Source organism: Scylla paramamosain, chromosome 4, assembly GCF_035594125.1.
Source record: "Scylla paramamosain isolate STU-SP2022 chromosome 4, ASM3559412v1, whole genome shotgun sequence".
Classification (NCBI taxonomy): domain Eukaryota; kingdom Metazoa; phylum Arthropoda; class Malacostraca; order Decapoda; family Portunidae; genus Scylla; species Scylla paramamosain.
This window is the reverse complement of record NC_087154.1, coordinates 5,990,001-6,000,000: the sequence shown is the minus strand read 5'-3', so window position 1 is coordinate 6,000,000 and position 10,000 is coordinate 5,990,001. Positions and strand designations below refer to the sequence as shown.

Sequence of the window (10,000 nt, the reverse complement as noted above, 5' to 3'; positions counted from 1 at the left end):
GAAGAAAGGAAAAGGGAAGAGTGGAGCGATGGGCCTGAGAGAGAGAGAGAGAGGAGAGAGAGAGGAGAGAGAGAGAGAGAGAGAGAGAGAGAGAGAGAGAGAGAGAGAGAGAGAGAGAGGGGTATGAATAAACGAAAACTGACAGGTAAAAGAAAAAGAGAAAAAAAATGAGAAATAAAAGAATATTGGTAGAAAAAGACAAAAAAATGAATCAATAGAGAGAGAGAGAGAGAGAGAGAGAGAGAGAGAGAGAGAGAGAGAGAGAGAGAGAGAGAGAGAGAGAGAGAGAGAAAGAGCAGAGGGGATTACAAACAGCCACAGACAGTCGGGTTTAAGAGTAGCAAGGTCTGTAACAATTAGACAAGTGGAGGCTGTTAATTACAGTTAATTACACAAACCACGGGCCTTGCTTCCCCTGCTATCGGCGGTGCAAAGTGCTGGCATTACTCAGCGAATCACTTAACTGCTCGCTACCGACGTGTACTGAGAGAGGACACGGGACACTCACTCACAGTATCTAGGAAAGGTACGAAAGATGAAGGCGAGAATATACACGAAGAAACACAAAGGAGGAGTAAACATCAATAGTTCTTCCACGGTTGTTTATGATGAAGCACGCAGTAAATCCGAAAGAAAAGGCAGGAGAGGAGGTGAAAGGTACGAGAGATGGAGACGAGAACATACACAAAGGAACACAAAGGTGGAAGAAACCTCATGCCATTTAGTACTGTCTGTAATGAACCACACTTTATTATCTGTAGTATGAGTAAAGACGAAAGATATGACAAGAGGTGAGAGGGAAGGCACGAGAGATGAAGAGGAGAATACACCCAAAGGAACACAAAGGAAAATAAACAAATGCATCTTTTAGTACTTCCGCGAGTGTTTGTAACGAAACTCACTATATTATGAATACTATGCGTTGTGAGATTGCAAAGACGAAAGATAAGACAGGAGATGAGAGGGAGAAGAGAGTGATAAGAAGGGAGAGAGAAAGGAATGGGAAAGTAGATGTGAAAGGGGAGATAAAGAAAGTTGAGAGGGAAGAAAAAGAGATGAGATGCGAGAGGAAGGTGAGAGAAAAGGTGGGAGGAAAGGCAATGGACGGGAAGGGAGGGAGTGAAGAAGGAAGGGAGGAAGCAAATAAGGAAGCGAAGAAAGAATGGGAGTAAAAAGTAAACGCAAGAAGAAATGGAAAAATAAGGTGAGGAGGATGAGAGGGAATGACGCGGGATGAAAGGAAGAAAGAAGTGGAGGGAATTAATACGAAAGGAGAGAAAAACTAAGAGGCAAGAGAAGGAATATAATTGCCAAGAATTTAGACATTTTACCTGTCCTATATATTCTATTATTTATTTTTTTTAGTTTGTCAAAATGAGATGTCTTTTTTAACTTTCTGTTTGTGCTGTCTTTATTAATTATGGGTTTCTTTTACTCTTTTATCTCTCTCTGTGTTCATGTTTCCTGTATTTTTAGCTTCTGTCGTCTCGGTTTAATTGCATTTTAAATTTCTTCCGTCTTAACTTCCTCCACTTTTAACTTCAGCTTTTCTTTTTTTTCTTTCTTGTTCTGAGCTTCTTTTCCTCTTTCTTTGATCCTTATTAACGTCCTTCGTTATTAAAAGCTTTCCTGCCAAGCTCTCTGGCTTCCACTGCCATTCCTTCCCTCCTTCCTTCCTACATTTTTTTTTCTTTCCAGATTAATTTTTCTTGTCCTTTTTTGTTCTCCTTTCTCTTATTTTCCAGTTATTCCTCTCATACTTGTCTCTTTCAGTCTTTTCTTTCTTTTCTTTACTTCTTTTCATATGTGTGTCCTCGTCTTCTTTTACTTTGTCCTTCTCTCTGCCCTTGTCCTCTTCTTCGTCCTTCTAGTTCTTGCTCTCTTCCCTCTTGTCTTCGTCCGTGTCCTCCTCATCTTCGTTTTCCTCCTCGTTCTTGTCCTTCTGGTCCTCCTCCATCTTCCTTCTTTTCTCTCGGCTCTTCTTCCTGCATTTTTTTTTCTTCCTCACAGTTGCACTCTTTCACTCCTTCCTGTAATTCGCCTCCTTACTCTCCAGCGTCGTTTCTCCTTATTCTCTTCATTCCGGGACCTCTCTTCTTTTTCTCCCTCTTAATGTTTCCTCATTTCCTACTTCTTTTTCTTCCAGTACCTTCTTTTCTCATCCTTCCTCTACCTCCTGAACCTGTAAACTCTGCTATGCTTTCTCTCTCTCTCTCTCTCTCTCTCTCTCTCTCTCTCTCTCTCTCTCTCTCTCTCTCTCTCTCTCTCTCTCTCTCTCTCTCTCTGTTCCTATCCTAATTTCCTCCTCTTCCTCCTTCTCCTTCTCCCACAACTACGTTTTCTTTCTCTCTCTCCCTACTCTAATTTCCTCCGTTCATGCGCCCTCCAATGCGCTGTTCTCTTCTCTCCAATACCTCCCTCATGTCCCACTTTCCTCCGGTATAAATTTCGTCCCCCTTCCCTCCTCTCTCGTGACTGGAACGAGGGCAGGGGGCCTCCGCCTGTCGTTCCCTGGAAAGGTAAATCGGCAGCACCCATTTACTGCCTGGGAGGGAAGGTGGGAAGGAAGGAAGTGGTAAAAAACAGATGCATTAGTGTTGTGTGTGTGTGTGTGTGTGTGTGTGTGTGTGTGTGTGTGTGTGAGTGTTTCCCGCTGCAAGTGGATGATTAATGTGGTGGTTATTGGGTGGTGGGTGGAGCTGATGCTGGATTGAATTACGTTTTTACTTTTTTTTTTTTTTTTTATTTATTCATTTTTTTAAGGGTTGTGTGTACTTGTGAGGGAAGCTCTCTCTGGATTCGTTTGCAGTGATGTAAGAGTCTGTTAGTTTGCAAATGTGGGGTGTTTTGTGATGTTTTTTCCCTTCATTCAGTCTTTTCAGAAATAATTAGTTAGGGAAAACTCAATATTGTGTGTGTGTGTGTGTGTGTGTGTGTGTGTGTGTGTAGGTGGTTGAGTGAGTGATTAGCGAGTGTATTAGTGAATCCACGCTCCTGTGATTTCATATTGAGCCGGAATAAATATAATGACTAACGCATTAGTGGTTGGGATAATTGGCTGCTAATCACCTTTCTTCTCTGCTCTTTACTCGGTTTGTTTATATATAACGTTATCTCTCCCTTTCAGACCCAGGCCGGGCGGAGCGTGGCGGACGGCAGGAGAAGCATGCGGTAATGGTTATGAGTGGACTTGCTACGCTGTGCACTGTGAGACTTGTGGCGGCTTTTGCGGGGCAGCCTGAGCACAATTGGCAGCGGTGAAGGCTTGAATTATGAACTTTATCGTAGGTTTATAGTCGTGACTGCCCTGGTGTGCGTAGGTGGGCGAGAAAGCTATTTTTATTTCGTATTTTCTTTCGTGTAATGTTTTGTGTGTGGTGTGACAGTATGTGAATGAAAATGAGTGTGCAACTGAAAAAGGGTGTGTATATATTTGTGTAGTGCTCGTTCGTGATTGAATGGAAATAGAAAACTGTGTGTGTGTAAGCGTGCAAATAGTGTTTATATTTGTGTTCCGTGCGCCGATTTCGTTCGTGAATTACAAAAAAGTGCATCGTTGACCAAGCAGTGTGTGCTTGTTTTTCTAGTGGTGTGTTCATTTCAGACCGAAAATGCAAGTGATCTAGAAGTGTTTGTTTCCGTCTAGTGGTGTGTTGTGTTGCGTTCATCGTGATAAGCCAGCGGTCTGCTTCCTCCTCCTTCCATCACGTCGAGGAAGGTAAGGAAGGTGTTGAAAGTCTTGCTGTTTTTATTAGTGTATTCCTAAAAGGTCATTCGTAACTATTTGATTATTCATGTTTCTTGTTTTAGCCTTTGCCTTTCTAATTTCCTTCCTTTGCTTTTATGTCTTTTTTTCTGTTCCATATTACAATCATTTATCTGAATTCTCCTTCATCGCTAATTATCCTTTTAACTTGACCCAATTTCTCTTTCACCTTATCTTTCCCCTATCCTGCTCCTTGTTCTCTTCCTCCTCTTCTTACTCGACTTAAAGTTTTTCCTTCTTTCCTCCTCAATTATGTACGATTTTTTATAGCCAATGAAGTTTTAAGCAGAAAATGAACAACATAATCCTCGAATCTATCAGTCATTGACACGGGGATTAGAAGTCACCTTTCTTTTAATATCGTTAATTGACAACCATGAAGAGGATTGAGTTAAACGTATCATCGTAAGTTATTCCCTGTGTGTGTGTGTGTGTGTGTGTGTGTGTGTGTGTGTGTGTGTGTGTGTGTGTGTCTCCTGTCTTCATATATCAAATTAGCTTACATTCAAGTCAGTCTCTCTCTCTCTCTCTCTCTCTCTCTCTCTCTCTCTCTCTCTCTCTCTCTCTCTCTCTCTCTCTCTCTCTCTCTCTCTCTCTCTCTCTCTCTCTCTTACCAGGCAGATTTTCAAGCGTTTGGTACGATTTTTTGTTCATTTGCCATATCGGTTTTTTTTTTCATTTTTATTTCGTCGTACTTGTAATTGAAACTTTTAGATCCGTTATATGGGGGGCGAGGGAGGGTGAACACACACACACACACACACACACACACACACACACACACACACACACACACACACACACATACATATACACACATACAAGCTTTGTCAGTATTTTTTATGATCTTTTATGGATTGAGAGAGAGAGAGAGAGAGAGAGAGAGAGAGAGAGAGAGAGAGAGAGAGAGAGAGAGAGAGAGAGAGAGAGAGAGAGAGCTACATCACTTGCTTAAAAACGCTTCTAATTTTGTTGAATCACTGGCAGAGTTTATAAAAATAGCCTTTTTATCGCATTTTTTTCTAATAATGAAAAGCAGAACGAAAGTTGCTGAGATTAATAGAAACAAAAAAGAATATACGTATATGACTTCCCCCCTCTCTCTCTCTCTCTCTCTCTCTCTCTCTCTCTCTCTCTCTCTCTCTCTCTCTCTCTCTCTCTCTCTCTCTCTCTCTCTCTCTCTCTCTCTCTCTCCCGTGCCCCAGAGTGTTTGCCTCGAGTAGTAAAAAGTTACTCTCGAGCTCTTTGATTACCTGAGCCAGGCGTGTGCTAATTACTCCCTTATAAGCTTATTTGCATTACTTTAATTCCCCTGCCAGCACCCTCCAGCCTTTAGCGACCCTGGCCCTGTAGGAGACGAGCCTTTTTATATTGCTGCGTTTCTTCGGTGCCTGTGTGTATAATGTCACGAGGTTAATTCCACACACCAAGGTTATTCCACTAGAATTTCACGTAAGGTTTTTCTTCGGTTTCTACGTATACTTCACCCAAATTGCACCTGTGAAGATTTCATTCCAAATCATTTTACATGTTTAATTTTCTCAACCTAATGAAGAACACTTCAATCTAACCTAACGTAACCACCTAACTTAAATTAATCTTACTGAAGCTAACCTAACGTAACTTATCCTAACCTAACCTAACCTAACATAACATAACATAACATAACTTAACCTATTATAACCTAACATAACATAACGGTTAGGCTTTCGGTGAAATCTTGTGGGCTGGAATATTCGTTGAAGAAATTTATGTGGTAGAAGTTTAACGAATACGCTTTTCTTCCCTCCACACTGTCACCACCACCACCACCACCACCACCACTTTCCGGTTCTATTTTTCCTTGGGTCGCGAACAGTCATTTGGGAATCCAGTTAATTTCCTGACAGTTATTTGTTTACGCTCCAGTCGAGTCGGAGGAAGAGCAATAGATGAGAGTAGCGGCGAGAGCGTAAGAGGGGAGGAGAGAGGAAAAGGGTGAGGAAAGAAAAGGGTAAATAGGAAGAGAGAGAGAGAGAGAGAGAGAGAGAGAGAGAGAGAGAGAGAGAGAGAGAGAGAGAGAGAGAGAGAGAGAGAGAGAGAGAATGTGGGGAAAGAATTGTTGTGGGTACGCAAGTGTTGTAATGGGAGGAGGAGGATGAAGAGGAATGCATAGAAATAAATAAATAAAAAAAAAAGGAAAGGAAAAGGAAAAGCAAAAGGTCTTTTTGTCGCTTGTAGTCTATTTGATAATGAAGAAAAAGTCTAAACTAGAATAGCTTACGGTAACAGGAAGATTAGATGAAGAGGAGCAAGAGGAGGAGGAGCAGGAGGAAGAAGAAAAAACACAAGACGAACACAAAGAAAAACAAACGATAAGAGGATAGTAGTTAAGGAGGACGTGAAGGGGAAAGACCACAACGAGAGAGAGAAAAAAAAAAAAGAAACAGTAGAACCCTTGGCCCTAACGAGGTTGTTTGAAATCATCTACATCTAATTTAATCTAAAGTAGGGAATGTAAGATTTTAGAGAAAGACACAAGATATTACGCTAAGATTTGTAGAATAGTGTAGGAAGAAGAAGAGAATGAGGAAGAAGAAAAGGAAGAGGAGGAAGATGGCGATGGTGACATAGTAGAGATCAAACCAGAGAGAGAGAGAGAGAGAGAGAGAGAGAGAGAGAGAGAGAGAGAGAGAGAGAGAGAGAGAGAGAGAGAGAGAGAGAGAGAGAGAGCAATTTGCATAACTTATCGAAGACTGAAGTGACGTTATGATGTGATAATTTTAAAGTATGTTTGTCAGCTTTCCTCTCGTGACCTTTCCTAGGAAGTCCTGACCTTGTGACCTTGATGTCTGTGACCTTGCGGAATCAGTTATCTCCTTTTCCTTGTCCCTTTCATTCTTTTTTTCTTTGACTATCATTTTACTGTTTTTCTTTTCACTAGTTTCCTTTATTTTCCACTCTCCCTTCCTTCTTTCCTTAATTTTTGTCATTTTCTTTGGCTATTTGTCAATGTCTTATTTTTTCATTAGTTTTCCTTTTTTTCCACTCATTTCCATCTTGCTGTACTTCCCTTTCTTCCCTCTTCTTTCTTTCCCTCCTCATTTTTTGTTCTCATACCGTATTTTTTTCTTTTGTTCCTGTATCATTTCATTCCATATTCCCTCTTTCTTTTTTCTCAGTCACCTTCATTTATTTTCTTCCTTTCCATTTACACGTCTTTTTACCTTCATCAGAACCTTCCCTTCCCTTCTTATTCATCCCTATTCCACCTCCCTTTCCTCCTGTCCATTCTTCATTTTTTCCTCTGCTATGCACCATTTTTTATCTTAAATATTTCTCCTAAGCAATCACCCTTTTCTCTTGTACATCTTCTGCTCTTCTGTCTCTGTCTTCACTTGTTTTGCTTCGCTGCTTCCTTCATCCTCAGGTGCTTCTCTCTCTCTCTCTCCCTTGTCTTTCACTAATTTGTGTGTCCTCCATTCCTTCTCTTCTCCCTCCTCTCTTTAATTTCCTGGTCTCTTTACTATTTTACTTCGTTATCTCTCTCTCTCTCTCTCTCTCTCTCTCTCTCTCTCTCTCTCTCTCTCTCTCTCTCTCTCTCTCTCTCTCTCTCTCTCTCTCTCTCTCTCTCTCTCTCTCTCTCTCTCTCTCTCTCTCTCAAGGTGACACAAGATAATATTAGCAAGTATAGCACGTATGATTATATTGTATTTTAATCGCTGTGATTCAAAACATTCCTGGCATTCTGTCAACTCGCATCGTCAGCTGAGAGTGAAATGGTATTAGCATTAACGCGGCTGACGGACTTTTCCTGCGATAAGCTCCATAGGTGAGAGAAAGAGCGATGGTTATAATAAGGAAGGATTATGGTGCGCGGTAAAGAGACGTAATGGGCTGGCGGGGAAATGTATGGAGTGTGTGATGGGATGACTCCGCTGTGCTGGGTGTAAAGGAGATCATGTTTCATTTTAATAGCAACGGCATTCACCTGTGTTTATTACTGTAATGGTTTTGGTGGTGGTGGTGGTGGTGGTTGGAATAATTACAACAATATTAATAATAATGATTTTGCTACTACTGCTACTACTACTGCTACTGCTGCTACTACTACTACTACTACTACTACTACTACTACTACTACTACTACTACTACTACTAATGTTACTACTACTACTACTACTAATGTTACTACTACTACTACTACTACTACTACTACTACAACTGTTACTGCTACTACTACTGTTACTGCTACTACTACTGTTACTACTACTACTACTACGACTACTACTACTACTACTACTACTACTACTGGTGCTACTATTACTACTACTGCTACTACTACTACTACTACTACTACTACTACTACTACTACTACTACTACTACTACTACTACTACTACTACTACTACTGCTGCTGCTGCTGCTACTAAAGTAATAATAATAATAATAATAATGATAATAATAATAATAATAATAATAATAATAATAATAATAATAATAATAAAAACGATAATAAATCTTTTCACTTGGTGAATGGAAAATATAATTAAATAGAATGCGCCAATTAAACTATAGATTTTGCCATTATTATTATAGTTTTTTTATTATTATTAATATTATTATTATTATTTGTTGTTATTGATGTGGGTGATTGCGATTACATTTCACAATTGTATTTAGTAATTGATTATTACCAAGATTTGTAATAGTGATCGAAAGTGTTCAGACATTCTGACAAACTGGGAAGTGAAAAGAAAGACACAAGAAAGACACTTTATTCTTGGCTACTTTTTTTTTTTTTCGTGGCTCCTTCAGAGTAACTTAGCCACAAGGGAGAGTAAGAGTGAAGAAACAAGCTTCCATAACACTTGTCTCGTCTTTCACATCAATTTCCCAATAACGATCACGATGATGAAAGTAATAACCTTATTTTCATTAATACCCATAGACTACGAACTTTTTTTTCTGCTTGAGATAGTAAGAGATAGTTTCACATTACCTAACAGTCAAAAGACAAAGTATTCACCAGCACACGCTCCCAACAGCCAAATACTCTTTATTCGCCCCTCCTTGGTACTGAGAAACTGAAATTGAAACACGTCCTCGTCCTGGTCCCCTCAATACCCGTGTAAGCTGCGTGTTCGTGGGGTCGGCTCCCTCGGGATAAGCCCATCTTGGTGCTAATCTGGTGTGCTGGACTGATGTATAGTTAAGGTCACGTGCGTAAGCTGATGGGATGACGGAGAGAGGAGATAAATTATACAGGGGTGGACTAAAATAGACTGACAGCTAACAAGACGTGAATGGAGAGTACTGGCGAGATCTTTTACTTTGTAGTGATAAAAGTGAGTCGTACATTAGAAACAGTAGGTATCAGTTTGTCACTTGGTCTTTTTACAGATTTCTTCTTTTGATCTATCTGTTAATTTTGCTTTATTTATATATTTATTTTTATTCATTTTTTTGAGAAAATTGTTTTTCTCCCTCATGGTGGGCCCAGTTTTTTTTTACGTTCTTTTTTTGTTCTCTTTCATTCATGCTTCCTCTCCTTTCAGTTCATCTCTCACGTGGTAATTACTCTTTTTCTTACTTCCTCTGACGCTGCCATAAAAAAAAAGTTTATCACTTGTCTATCTTGGAAGCAAATGAAGTTTTTTTTCTCTCTCTCAAGGAACTCTGCCTGCATGTTTAAAAGTATGCCTATCTCAATGAAAGCAGTGATATATACACCCACACCCACACACGGAGTCTTTTAATTTCCATCACTAACACCACCACCACCACCACCACCACCAGTCACCCCACCGTATGTTGTTTTTGCCACAGCCATGAATGTTCACGTTTTCTTTGCATTCCCTAATTCTTTCCTCCCATGCTGACATTTTTAAGCCAGTCTTTTTTCAGGCGAGATATAAAACCGTTTCGCTGTCTGTGTTTTTCCGGGTTCCTTTTCACTGACTTAAATATTTTTTTCATTCCCTTTCTCGTGAATTTGAAAGGACTTATGCGCAAAGGAACACAAAGAAGGAAACTAAACAGAATCGTACTTGTTTGCCGTCACGAGGCTGTGTTAAGCCAACCTATTTAAATAAACAACATGAGACGTAGAAATAAAAGATAATAAAGAAAATATAATAGGTAGTATTTGCTCTTATATTTTTTCGATTGTGGACAGATATGATCACTTCTCCTTTCTGATGATTCTAACTCTAATAATCTCAAGATAAGACTGAAAAAAAATGTATTGCTTCTG

At 39.8% G+C, this 10,000-nt stretch overlaps 1 protein-coding gene and 1 long non-coding RNA gene across 3 annotated transcripts in view; one reads left to right on the top strand and one right to left on the bottom strand.

The window, feature by feature from the left end:
* The window catches only part of LOC135099421 (synaptogenesis protein syg-2-like), a 197,630-nt gene that overhangs the window by 161,046 nt on the left and 26,584 nt on the right, over nucleotides 1-10,000 (bottom strand). The gene's annotated exons all lie outside the window — the stretch shown is intronic.
* The window catches only part of LOC135099432 (uncharacterized), a 113,936-nt gene that overhangs the window by 83,741 nt on the left and 20,195 nt on the right, over nucleotides 1-10,000 (top strand). For both annotated transcript variants that reach the window (XR_010267947.1, XR_010267948.1), the window contains one exon: nucleotides 3,128-3,718. This is a non-coding gene — a long non-coding RNA (uncharacterized LOC135099432). The remainder of the gene's footprint in view (nucleotides 1-3,127; nucleotides 3,719-10,000) is intronic.